The sequence below is a fragment of the Vigna umbellata genome, chromosome 7, assembly GCF_029865625.1.
Source record: "Vigna umbellata cultivar VRB3 chromosome 7, Vumbellata_1.0, whole genome shotgun sequence".
NCBI lineage: Eukaryota > Viridiplantae > Streptophyta > Magnoliopsida > Fabales > Fabaceae > Vigna > Vigna umbellata.
The window spans coordinates 30,964,703-30,979,010 of NC_142171.1; the positions used below are offsets into that span (position 1 = coordinate 30,964,703).

Genomic DNA, 14,308 nt, shown 5'->3' on the forward strand with positions numbered 1-14,308 from the left:
GATGTTATATAAAACTAATTAAGTTAAGAATATCATTTCTTTTCTTAAATTTAAGAAACCAAAGATAAAAATAATCGTCAAAAAGTTTTTCAACGAATCAAGATCCAGAGAGAAGGTACACGAATGGAAAAGAAGTGGTGTATTTTATTTAAATATAATATAATGGCATATTTGTGGTATATTGTTGGAAAAACTATAATTATATTGCTAGAAAACTTTAAAAGGTCTAGCTTCATAATATTTACATTTTAAAAACGGTCTACAAATTAAAAAGAAAATTATAAAAAATGAAGTTACTGGAAATTTTCCAACTAAAACACCTACTTTTAAAAAATATAACTTTTGTAATTCTTATCCTATATAAAAAAAATTATAGAACTAACTCTACTTTTAGTCTTTAAATTTCAACCATTGAAATTTATTTTTTTTCAAAGATATAGGGTTAAATATGTTTTTAATCCCTCAACTATCAAGCGATTTTGTTTTTCGTCCCTATTTCAAACTTTGTACATTTTGATCTCTCTCCTTAAGAAAACCATAATTTTTTATCCTCCAAAATAAACAGCGTTAAAAATCAGGCGAGGTGGATAACGTTTGGCCACGCTGGAAACTTTGAAACTCTCTCTATAACATTTAATATTTTTTAATGCAAAGTCAGTGGTCACACACGAACTTCAACACACCTCCATTAGGAATGAACTCATAGAAGAGCGCTCTTTGTTGTTCTGATATGCAATAACCAATCAGTGAAACCAAATGTTGATGATGGATTCTGGTGATAATGTCAACCTCAGCCCTGAACTCTCTTTCTCCCTGCCCACTACCAGCCTTCAACATCTTAAGCGCCCCCACTCTACCATTAGGCATGGAAGCCTTGTAAACATACCCAAATCCCCCCTCCCCTATGATGTTTTCGCTGGAAAACCCGTTAGTGATCTCCGCAATCTTTTCGTAGGTAAAAACTAACTGACCACCGCTTAGAGCCGAATCTGAAGGAGATCTTATATGCATGCCACCTTGTTGTGCTCCATTCCCAAAACCAGGCTCCTCAACAAAGTAATGCACATCTGCACTTTATCACACCAAAATCATTATACATGATAACAACATGTATGTTTAGGTTCTTCTCCGTAAAGATTTTTAAAAAAAATAATAAAGAAGAATGAAATGAGTTTCTCCAAGAAAAAGTTAAAGTTAGTATATATATATATATATATATATATATATATATATATATATATATAGTTAAAGAACTGCTACAAATTATAAAACATATCACTGGTAATTGTAAAAGACAATAACTTTTCTTGTTATTAGTTTTGATGTTCATATTTTGGTTGTGCATAAGGGAATTGGTTAGAACACCAATAACAACGAAGATGATTGCAGAAAATATATGCTTTACCTCCTGGTGTACCGGCTCCTCTTATGTTAGATTTTCCAGGGGAGGGCGCGGAATAGTTGTTCTCTCGCTTGTTCCTTAATAAAAAGAAAATAACCATAGCAAGAAAGGCAATGATGAAAACCCCGACGAAAGCAAGACCAACAATCTGTCCTGTACTATTATTACCGGAGGAGCTTGGAGACACCGGCGGAAGGTTTCTCTTCTGGGGAGCGCACTACAAAAAAAAAGGGCATTACCGAAGGCCAGAAGCCCTCGGAAACAGCCCAAAACCGTCGGTAAAAGATAATTACCGAAGGCTTATCGACGGCCAAAGAGCCCTCGGTAAATCCCTTGTCGCTAACATTTACCGAGGGCTTTTGCCCTTCGGTAATTACCGAGGGCCAAAAGCCTTCGGTAATTACCGAGGGCCAAAAGCCTTCGGTAATTTCCGAAGGACGAATTTTCTGCTGTCCAGTAACCAATTATGGTGTAGTTTATGATCTGCTTTGATGTAGTTTATAAATGTAAGTAGAACTACAACAACCAGGGAATATGCAACGCTATAATCATTTCCCTACATCATATTTCATCCAACATATTCAAGTATATATTAATTTCGCATCAACATTATGTTGTTTAAAGATGATCCTTATATAAGTTTTCCAAACACCTAAGCACATCCAGTCACGGTCTAAACATCATAAAACCCAGTGCACTAAAATATATATATATATATATATATATATATATATATATATATATATATATATATATATATATATATATACCAACCAGAAAAATACACATAATAAACCATAAATTTCTAGTAAGTTGCATTTATTTCATCTCTCGATAGTCGACCTTGCTTCAGAAGTTGTTCCAACTTATCACGGCCAAGCGAGTGCCCAGTAAAAAGCATAGGACATTTAAGGCGCCAGCTAAAAGAGCAGCAGAGTCACCTGCATCTGCATAATGTCCATGGATGGCGACTGGTCAGATAGCACGCCCGCTGCCAATCTGTTCCCCAAGAGATTTGGACATCTGTATAATGTGGTTAAGTGCTCCGTCAACAAATTCAGGAATGTATGGCCAGAGAAGTTCTTTCGGAATATATTTATCTCTCGGACCAAATGGAATACGAACAATATAAGAACCACTACTCTCTCCCATGTCATCTCCATAATCATCCGCGTCTCTTGGTGTCAACATTTCTGTTGGCTCCGCATAACTCCAGTCTACATCCAGAGCCGCCACTTGTCTAGTTAGCAAATCAACCCGATAAACTCCTGGCATAGACCCCAATGCCCTCGCTAGTTCCACCACATACTTAACCTATTCAGCAGAAACAAAGACAGATGGAAAGATTTTAGTTTGCACATACTGGCAGTGTGAAAAAACAAAAGGAAGACAAAGATCCTTTTTGGATAAGTTTTTCCCTGAACACTGGCAGAAAAAGAAAACTAAAAAAAGTTGGAATAAACTTTCTATCAAAAGCTGAAACGAGTTGTTTTAAATAAGTCTATTTTGTATATAAATTAAAATCAGCATTTCGAAGAAATTAAAAAACAAATAAAAATGAAAGCGCTACCTAACCACCGGTATCAGAATCACGTCCTAGCTCCATATTCTCACCTCGTATTAGGCCATGAATTCTGCACACATATGCCCATTCTTGTTAAAATCAAATAACGAAATCAAACCAATCATAGCTTAATCTAATCAGCGAATACACAGATTACACTCTGAACAGCAGAATAAAGAAACAAACAGTCTAACTTCAATATCAATCTACTTATCACCAGAGCTCGATTCAATTACACATTCATTACAATAAAAACAAAAGCAAAAAGACAGAGGTGAAGGACACCTACCTGACGAGTACAATGTAGAGCTTCTTCCCTTTCTGACTGTTGGCCAAAGTCTAAGTATAGTTTTCAAATTTTGATTTTTCTTTAACTGTAATAATTTTAGTTTGGAAAAACACCCTTCATTCCATCGAAGCAAGTTTCAATCAAGGTTTGGATATTGTAAGTTTCCTTAATAATTATATGAAAACTACGATATATATATATATATATATATATATATATATATATATATATATATATATATATATATATATATATCCAGAGTCATAAAATTTATAAAAGGGTCTGTAACATGGTTTTGGATTTATTAAACATTAATTTCTTTTTCAAAATGTATCAAGAAAGATTCTCATGAAACTAAAATTAGAAATATTACATTCTCATATATTTGATATAAAAGTTTTGCAAGCATATTCCATGAAATCATTAATTGCCAAAAATATAACTATTTATGTTTTTCTTACTTGTTGTTCTTACAGTAAAATATAGGAATATTATACACTTTTAAGATGGTGGAAATGATTTTCTTTAATAATTAACTTGTCGTTCATTCTTGACGACACTGAATATATATGCATTGAGTGTTATGATTTATGTATTTTTGTGGAAGAATTGAAATATAGGAATATTATACTCTACACAGCAGAATAAAGAAACAAACAGTCTAACTTCAATATCAATCCACTTATCATCAGAGCTCGATTCAATTACACATTCATTACAATAAAAACAAAAGCAAAAAGACAGAGGTGAAGGACACCTACCTGACGAGTACAATGTAGAGCTTCTTCCCTTTCTGACTGTTGGCCCAAGTCTCCATGGCATCTGCAGAACTGATTCTGGGAAGCCTGGCTCTGTTGGCATCGCCGTGAGCTGACGCGTCACTGACCGGATCTCCCTTCTCTCCTTCCGACAAGTCCTCCGACATATCCTCCCTCCGCCCTCGCTCGCGCTCGAAGCGGCGCTTGTTCACTCTCTGCGCCGCCTCACTCTCCAACTACTCAAATCCATCACAACACACACAGCACGATCAATAGACATCATCAAGCAGAAAAATCACAACACATAATTGATAATAATTATAATCGACGGGATTAAGAATCGAGAATCGAGAATCAAGAATTGAGAATTGAGAGTCGATGATCGAACCTGCTTCTTCTGGCGAGCGAGGTTCCAAATCCGCCAGCACATGTTCTCCAACCTGGTGTTCCTCTCCTGAGGACTCCTGGTGGATGAAGCCTATAAAACGAAAAGGAGAAGATCATCGGAAAGAAGTGAATGAGCGGAATCAGAAAGAAAGGGAGAGCGAAAGAGCATACCTGAACCCATGAGCGGTAGAGATCGGTCTCATCAAAGCCGATGACCTCTTCGACGAAGTAGCGAGTAGGACTGAACCTGCCTCTCTCTCTGAGAAGCAGAGAGGACTTGGAACCTGTCGCAACACTCACAAGGACCAAAACCCCCGAACCCTAGCCACAAACCAGCCACCAACGAACCGCCGTCAGCGTCCGCAACAATAACCACTTCAAACCGCCTTAGGACGACAACCCACGCTTTAAACCAAAAAACTGCTTCGAACAGAGAGTAGGAAATGGAAGAGCGCCACCCAACAACGAACCTCCGTCAGCGTCCACACCACCAACTCGCGCCATCAAACCACAACATCGAACCGGCTGACCGCCACGAAGGTCGCAACCCTAACTCAAGGAGTGAGTTTCGACATAAGGGAGGGAGGTTGTTCTACTTTTGGGAAATTTGAAGAAGAAATGCTCAACTTTTGAAGTTAAAGCATCGAAGATATTACCGAAGAGCAAAAAGCCTTCGTAATTTAATTTCACCAATACATTACCGAAGGCCTGAAGGCCGTCGGTAATTAACCTTCGGTAATACGCGTTTTTATTGTAGTGGCGGACATATGTAAAATCGGAGGTATTGCTGGTAATATTCCCGATGGTAATCCTGGTGGTGGTCACAGTTGTGAATGGGGTGTTGACGCTGGAGCTGTGTAAAACGTTACCTTCGTCTGTCACCACTGACTTTGCATTAAAAAATATTAAATGTTGTAGAGAGAGACTTTCAAAGTTTCCAGCGTGGCCAAACGTTATCCACCTCACCTAATTTTTAACGCCGTTTATTTTGGATGATAAAAAATTATGGTTTCCTTAAGGAGAGAGATCAAAACGTACAAAGTTTGAAATAGGGACGAAAAACAAAATCGCTTGATAGTTGAGGGACTAAAAGCATATTTAACCCAAAGATATATTTTGATTTTCAAACTTTAAAATAAATAGATATAATTATTTTTTCTAATAATGTTAATTTCTTTTACCTATTAAATAATATTATAGGATAAGATTTAAGTTGAAACCTATCAAATAATATAAAGAATTCAAATATAACCTAAAATGTAGTTTAACATGACAAAAGAGTTTCTTAGAATTAGGTTAGAATGATTATATCTATTCATTTCTAAAATTTGAAACCAAACTCTCATCAGAATGAATTTTAATTTTATGTTTAAAAAAAACATATTTATCCCAAAATTATAAATTATATAAATAACTAGACCTTCTAATGTAAGTAGTACACATATTAATCTTCATCCTGTTATAGCAGTGCAGCGGAATGATTAGTGTGAACAATAAACCAAGAGGGAGTGAATTGGTTTCTTATTGTAAAAGTGTGTCTTTAATAGTGTCACAACCAGAATCGCGACGGGACGACAATCCAAAAAAAGAAACACAACGGATTTGGAAAAAAGAGATTTGGAATCGCCACCATAGTTTATTCTGGAAAACTACGAAAAAACCATAAAATGATAAGACATGGTCTACGAAAATGAGATTCGAAGTTTAGGAGTCGGTTACGTGTAGGAAAGGTATTAGCACCCTACAACGCCTGCCCTAAGGCAGTACCTTTAACTAAATACACGAATATGATGTGGTTTTCAAAATGTTTAACTATCCCCTAAAATAAAACTCTAAAGAAACAAAATATATTTTTTAGTTTTTTTGTGTCCGACAAGGATCGACCTTGCTCCTACGTATTCTCATTCAGAATGAGAAATCAGGGTTACGTAGTTCTTTTGGAAACTGCTTGAAAATTTGTTTGAGGAATTGTTTAAGAAATTTGTTTGATAAATTGATTATGGATAAATTTGGATTTTTGGGGAAGTGAACCTGACAAGGTCTAGCCTTACTCCTACGTATCTCCACTTTTGATGGAGAATCAAGGATCACGTAGTTCTGGCCGATAAATTGTTTGTTATTTGTGGATGTTTTTGGTTTTTGAAGATTTTATATTTTTTTTTATTTTCTTTTTATTAAGAAAGAGAGGTGAGTTGAAATATTTATGGCGTAAAAATGTGAAAAAGCATAGGATAAAAATTGGGGTAGAAAATAGGATAAATTTATAAACTAAAAAAAATGATCAAAATGCATATAAATAGAATGAAAAGAAGATGTGTACCTTGTTGAAGATTTGAAAGATGAAGTAAGACTTTGCTTGTAATAAGTTGTGAGAAGAGATAGATTGATGGTGAAGAAGATGAATTTATAGTAGAAATATGGTATGAGATTTACTATGTATAGAGGGATTAGGAAATAGTAAAATGTGAGAGAAAAATGAAGTAGAGTTTTGGGATGAAATGAAGAGGTTGAGAGAGAAGAGATCGATATTATGTAATTGTGTGTGTAGAGAATGTAGGTATTTATAGAGTTAAGGATGAAGAAAGTTGATGAATAAAAATAATATAATAAGTTGGTGGAAAATTTAGATGAAATAAAATATAATAAAAAAAGATGAATGGAAAAAGTTAATGTCAAAGAAATAATATAAAAAGTTGGTGGAAAATCTAGATGAAATAAAATATAATAAAAAAGATGAATAGAAAAAGTTAATGTGGAAAATAAGTGAAAGAAATAATATAAAAAGTTGGTGGAGAAAGTAGGTGAAATAAAATATAGTAAATAGTAAAAGTTAATGTGGAAAATAAGTGAAAGAAATAATATAAAAAGTTGGTGGAGAAGTAGGTGAAATAAAATATAGTAATAGTAAAAGTTAATGTGAAAAATAAGTGAAAGAAATAATATAAAAATTTGGTGGAGAAGTAGGTGAAATAAAATATAGTAAATAGTAAAAGTTAATGTGAAAAATAAGTGAAAGAAATAATATAAAAAGTTGGTGGAGAAAATTTGATAAAAAAATGTAAGTGGAATAATTAGAAAAGTTGGTATATAAAAATTAATATGAAAATGAGGTGGAAAAAGTGAATGAAAAAGGTAGATTATGTGGAATGTGATATGGAGGGTGACGTGGGTGGTGATGTGGAGAGTGGGGTGTGGTAAGAGAAGATGGGTGGTGAGGAAGTAAAAAAGTAAGAGATTATTTTGGGCCATTGGATTAAGTGTTTAAAAGAAAATTTGGGGGTGCAAAAAGTAAAACAAATAGTATTTTTCATTTTGGTTTTTTTATTTTTTTTTTCATTTTTGTGATGAATTTAAATTACTCGGACAAAATTGGGTGTTGACAAATAGTTTTCTCTTAATTTTAATTTCTTTAGCGAAAAATTAAACAATAATAAAAAGTAAGGAAGAAAGAAAATTGCACAAATAATTGTATACTAGTTTAGATCACAAGGATCCTACATCCAGTTGTTAATCCTAACAAAGATTAGTGTTCCACTATCACAAAACCAACAAACTATTACAATCACACAGAAAGACAAGTTTAAGGGTTTAGAAACACCTCTCTTCTTACCACAAAAGATGAAAATCAATTCTCCTAAAGGCCACAAGGGATGAACACCTCCTCTAATGTTTCACAAAGGATGAACACTTCCTTTGAATCTTCACAAAGGATGACATGCTTCACTTAGCAACATCAACAACACTGAATCACACTCCTAGGTAAATTTCTTGCTCTATGCCAACAACAAGTTCTCAAAGGCAAAGCACAAGAGTTACACAAACCTTATATCACACTTTCCACAATTCAAAACAAACAGATATGTTTTCATGTTTTTGAATGAGAGTCTAAAACATCTTTATAAAGACTTCACTCAAGGACACCTCCAAAAATTCGTTGTCAACTTTCTCTCGCATGATAATCAATTATCCACTTATGGTAATCAATTATGCATTTAATGATTGCACAACGGCCAAAAGCATGCTTAAAAACTCCAACAGCTAGTCGTGATAATCGATTATGGTAAGTCATAATCGATTATGGATAATCGATTATCATGGGCTGGTAATCGATTATTCTAGAGACAAAATGAGTTTTTAATAACCTTTAAAAACCTCTTTGTGATAATCAATTATTGTAGAGTTTTTGTGACTCCAAAATGAGTTTTGAAGTATTACATACGAGGAATCAACATCAAATAAAGCCTTATACATAAATATACTTATTACAAAAGCTTTAACATGTAAAACAAGTTTTTATGAAAGTCTTCTTGCAAAGTAAGCACTTGAGACTTGATTTGGGCATCATCAAGACTTGATTTGGGCATCATGAAAACTTCTAACTTCATGATTTTGCTAACAATCTCCCCTTTTTTTATGATGATCAAAACTCATTTGATTTAAAGCTTTTTGTGACCTATACTCATAATTTGTAGCTCATAAAAAACTTAAAGAAAGGACATTAATAGATAAGAGATAAATATATTAAAGTCTTTAAACATATTTTCCCCCATTTTTATCATTATAAAAAAGAGTTATTTATGATTAATTATTTCTCCACCTTTAGATAATACTCCCCCTGAATATAAGTCATAACTAAATAAATAAAGTAAAGAAAATACTAAGGCAAATTTTTATTTAAATAAAAAGAAAACAACACAGGAGGCATAATGCAACAATACATAAAAATGCAAGAAAATCTAGAATGCATACAAAGCACAAATGACGTTATACTAATCGACAACAGACCCCTATTTATGCATATCAGACCAAAAATGCTCAATAAATGCATAATATAGCCGTTTATAATTGTTGCAACTGCTATATTTTTAGTTCCCAATGTTCAAAACTTGAGATAATTGATTATTGCTTTAGATAATCGATTATCGTTTAATCACACTCAATCACAATAGCAACAACACTCAATCACATTCCATTGAAAATTCTCGCTCTAAGTCAACACCAAGTTTCCAAAGCCACAACACAAGGGTTCTACAAACCCTAGAACACACTTTTCACAAAGCAAAATACTCATATATGTTTTCGTGTATTAGAATGAGACACTCAAATCAATATATAAGGATCTCACTCAAGGACACCTCCAAAAATTAGTTCTCAGCTATTTAACGTGTGATAATCAATTATCCATTATTGTAGTCGATTATGCATTTAATGAATGCATAATGGTAAAAAAACATGCTAAAAAACTCCAACGACTAATCGTGATAATCAATTATTGTAAGTCATAATCGATTATGGATAATCGATTATCATAGCCTGGTATTCGATTGTTCCAAAGACCAAAATGAATGTTTAGCAAACATAAAAACTTCTCTATGATAATCGATTATCTTAAGTGCTAATTGATTATTGCAGAGTTTTTGTGACTCGAAAACAAATTTTTAATCAAACAATACAAGGAATCAACCACAAATAAAGCTTTATCCATAAATCTACTAATTACAAAAGCTTTAACACAAAACACAAGTTTTCAGGAAGATCTTCTTGCAAGTTGAGCATTTGACACTTGATTTGGGCATCATCAAAATTTCTAACTTCAAGATTTTGCTAACAATTATGGCTTCTTATAATCGATTATTCTATAACCTAATGACATTTTCTTAAGGGAAGGATAATTGATTATTAGTAGGGGATAATCGATTATTGCACGAGGTTTTTTTTGAAAAACAGGAAAATGCATCAAACAAGACCTTTAAGAGATTTTTAAGATCCTTAAACACCTTCTAAGCTCACAAAATCTATCCTTGGGCAATGCCTTATTTGTAAAATCAATAAGGTATTTAAGGATACACTTAACTACGGTGAGATGAGATTTCCTAGGACTAGATTGGTACCTAACATTGTCTAGTGATAATCCTTGGGGTTGTTGCCATGTCTTAGTTAAATATGCAGGTTGAGGATTATTCGTCTCTTCATCTCTTGTCTTTTGCAAGTCTTCTTCTTCACTGTGAAGTACCTGAAAAAGACTAGGGGGGCGGGGAGGGGGAGGGGAGGGGGGGGGGGCAGGTTTGAATAGTTTTAATGGAAAACTTTTCGCAATCCTTCTGATATAGCACATTATCAAGCTCAAATCTTCTTTTTAAAAATCGTAGGCTTGACTTAATAGGAATTTGCAATAACAACTTTTAGCATGCTATTCAAGTATATGTACTGCATTGTTAAGAACTTCCTTTATGAAATAAATCGTTTAGCTTGGAAGATTCTTGAGTTTGGAAATAAAGAGCAACTGCAGGTTTTCACAAGAGGATTGTTTAGGTAAGAGAATAGATAATTGTACAAAAGATTTTATACTGGTTCACTCCAATTGATCTACGTCTAGTCTCCTCCACAGAGGGTTCCACTATAATCTTTACACGATTACAAATGAGTATTACCACCACTCTTGGTACGTAGCTACCTCGTTGAGAATTCCTTTGAGTATTAGCACCACTCTTGGCACTCAACACCTAGCTGAGATTTCCTTTGAGTATTCGCACAACTCCTGGTACTCAGCAACTCGTCGAGATCTCCTTTGCACTAGTGCAAAATTAGGATTCTAACACGGTCTATACGCTTCGATTTTCACACAACCGAAACATAAAAAAATACGATGATATTTTTATAATTTCAATGATCTTATAGACCTCAGTTCAAGGAAAACCGAGACATAAAAATCTGTAAATTTTTATTTTTATTTTTATATCTTTTCTAACACTTTAGACATAAGTTAAGCATATACCCGAGTCATTATCCCCTGGTGTTTTCACGCACATCAGCGTTCTTCTCCCATATCCTATTTCCCTTCTCTTTTTCTTGTTTCTCTCTTCTCTACGCTCCATCCTTAACGCACTTTCGCTGCAGCTAAACACAGGAACCACCACCAGGACGCTCGCTCAGGCCTTGGAATCGACCGTAACGGGATCCCTTCGCCTTCCTCTTTGTTCGCCGAAACCCTACCGGACTCTGTCACCAACGTCGTCCTCACTTATCACGAGAACCCCGGGCTGACGCTGGGAGCCCCCGCTGCCCTCCCAAGCGGTGGCCTCGCTCCTTGCACTACCTGCTCTAAGCTCTGCCCTGCCGCCGCCTAGAGCCACCACCACCTCGTCGTGTGCGACGGTTGCGAGCGCGGCTTTCACCTCGCCTTCGAGTGCGTCGCCTCTGGAGTGAAGAGCAAGTTGTGGTCGTTGGGAGTGAAGCAGCTTCTCACTAACAGCTCCTAGGGTTTCGCGGTGGGAGTGAAGAGCAAGCGGTGGCCGTTGGGAGTAAACCACTCTCCTTCACATGCTCAAAGACCACTCTCCTTCACATGCTCAAAGACGAGGTTACCTTCCTCTCTTCTTTTCACCTTCTTCACATTTTTTTTCTTCCCAATCGTTCAAAAATTATCTTTTTATAATTTTGATACTTGGTTGCAGAGATTAGTTCAGCATCAGCCGACCTAGCGCCCCACATCGGAGGAATTGAGCATTGGGAAGATCAAGTTTAAGGCTTTCGATTTGGGGTCATCAAGGTTCTCGCAAGGTCTCGCAAGGTCTGGAAAGACTATTATGCCAAGGTTAATTTTTTTTTAAAAAAAAATTGTTTTAACCTCTTGAACTTTATGCTGGAACATGTAGTCGATGATAGGTTTTTGGGCTTTGTAATGGTTTATTGTTTCCTTTTGTTTACCTGATTGCTTTCCATAAGGTTGTGATGCAACCAACAATTTCATAACCTGGTCCTTTAGGAACTTAACTTTGACTCTGTTTGGATAAACTTCTTCATAAAAATGCCTATCGGAGAAGGAATTAAAGAAATATGAAATAAGTTTCTTTCATGCATAGGTTAAAATCTAATTTATGGCCAAGCTCCTTCTTAATCATTTTTTAGGTTTTTTGTCCTGTGTTTCTAATTAAAATGTGCTTGTGTAGATTTGGGTGATCAAAGTTTAGATTCGAAGAGACTTTCATGAGATTAATCGCCTGAGTCTGAGATAAATTAAGGTAAATGTGTGGTCTACGTTATATGCAGTTTAATCTTTTATAGCTTTTTGTTTTGCTCTGATGCTATGGATTTTTTGGCTGAATCTGCTGAAAGTCTGCTGTTGGACTGGAGCCACTAAAGTCTACTGCTGAAAGTCTACTGATATTATATAAAAACAACCAGTTAATGTTATGGGCATATGCGTTACAAATTATTGTTGGAATATTAACAATTGATTTTTTTACCATGTGTTGGTATTCAGATTACCTGGTTGGTGATTGGGACTTTGTTAATGTGACATTCATGTCATCAATAGTCATAAATAACGGTAACCAGATGAAAGCTCATAACGCAGCATGTAAGTGGCTATAAAAGCAACATCTCCCTCAGTGTTTCATCCATCCAAAATCAAAACACAAGATTGAATCACTTAGATAAACCTCTCTGTCAAAATGAAGACTGTCTTTGTATCATTCTTCACTCTGCTAATTGTGTTTGTCTTCACAGTTACTGCAACAAAGTCATCAAAGGGCTTAACCTGTGAGCAGGAAAAAGCCTTAGCGAAGCCATGCTTAGATTATCTAACCAAGAAAAGTGATGCCCCTTCAACTTCTTGCTGCGATGGGATGAAACAAATCATATTTTCATCACCTACGAAGGAAGGAAGAAAAACGTGTTGCATGTAAGTGCCTATAGGAACCTAGACAAAGACAGAGCCAATAATCTTTGCAAAGAGTGCAAAATCATGTCCAATGACTTGGATTGCCAAAAGTAAGACTTCTTTTTTTACGGATACAATTCATGTTAATAACTTTCACTCATTTGTTTTTTTCCTGACATTGCTTTTCCTTTCTTTTATTTTTTTCAGACTTGATTAAGCTAGGAACGGTGGATTATGTTGGGAATTTTCTGTCAACAAACATTTATGTTGAAATTAATAATTAATGAATATGCTTTATATATATATATATATATATATATATATATATATATATATATTTTGTATAATAAATACCACTGATTAACTTTTACTGGATTAACTTTTACTGGATGAAAGAATTTAAACCTAGTGAGCGTCTTCTTTTTCTTTTCCTTTTCCAAGATGAATAAGTCAATTAATTAAAGATCACATGAAATGGTTTACTTTATGGCAGGACCAAGCTATTCTAGATCAGCAGCAAAATGAAAAAGTACACCTCTACTGTCTCGGTTGAACTCTAAGTCGAGGCATAAGACTCTCCTCTACTACCTCGGTTCACTAGGAACCGAGGTCAAAAGTCTGGTGAAAAAGAACAGTAAAAAAAAAGGATCATCTCTACTGCTTCGGTTGCATTTGAACTGTGGTAAAAGTATACACTTTTTGTCTCGGTTCATAACCAAGACTTTCTGCCTCACCTGTATATATCTTGGTTATAGAACCGGTGCAGATAGGCAAAAATAACGGTTGTCGTTTTCCTTTACTACACTAGTGTTGAATATTCACACCACTCTTGGTAGTTAACAACCTTACTAAGATTCTTCAACTCAATCGAGTTAAGTTGTGAGTGTTTTAATTATCTTCAGAATTACAATCAACGATTACTTTCAAGTAGTTCAGACTATATCTTTCACTAAGAGGATTTGAATACAATACAAAACCGTCTAAATAACTGCAAGTGTTTCTCTTTTCTCTCTTACAATAGTAAGTAATATGACAATGAAGCTTGACAACATCTCTTTCTCTTTTTCAATTCTCTTTCCTTTTCTTCAGCTTAGATATACTTTTTTTCTTGAGCTCTTTCTCCTCTTCTTTTCAGGATGAATATATTGTTGTAAGCTCTTTTTTTAAGATATTCTCTTAAGTTATCATTTTGATTTTCTTCTTGAAATATCTTCTATTTATAGGCTTCATGGATATTTGTCCATTA

At 34.8% G+C, this 14,308-nt stretch overlaps 2 pseudogenes; one reads left to right on the forward strand and one right to left on the reverse strand.

Moving 5' to 3' along the window:
* Window positions 1–2,207: 2,207 nt before the first annotated feature.
* On the reverse strand, window positions 2,208–12,721 carry LOC148195721 (putative sucrose-phosphate synthase; annotated as a pseudogene).
* A 49-nt stretch (window positions 12,722–12,770) lies between these two features.
* LOC148195722 (non-specific lipid-transfer protein 1-like) lies at window positions 12,771–13,176 on the forward strand (annotated as a pseudogene).
* The last annotated feature ends 1,132 nt before the right edge of the window (window positions 13,177–14,308 follow it).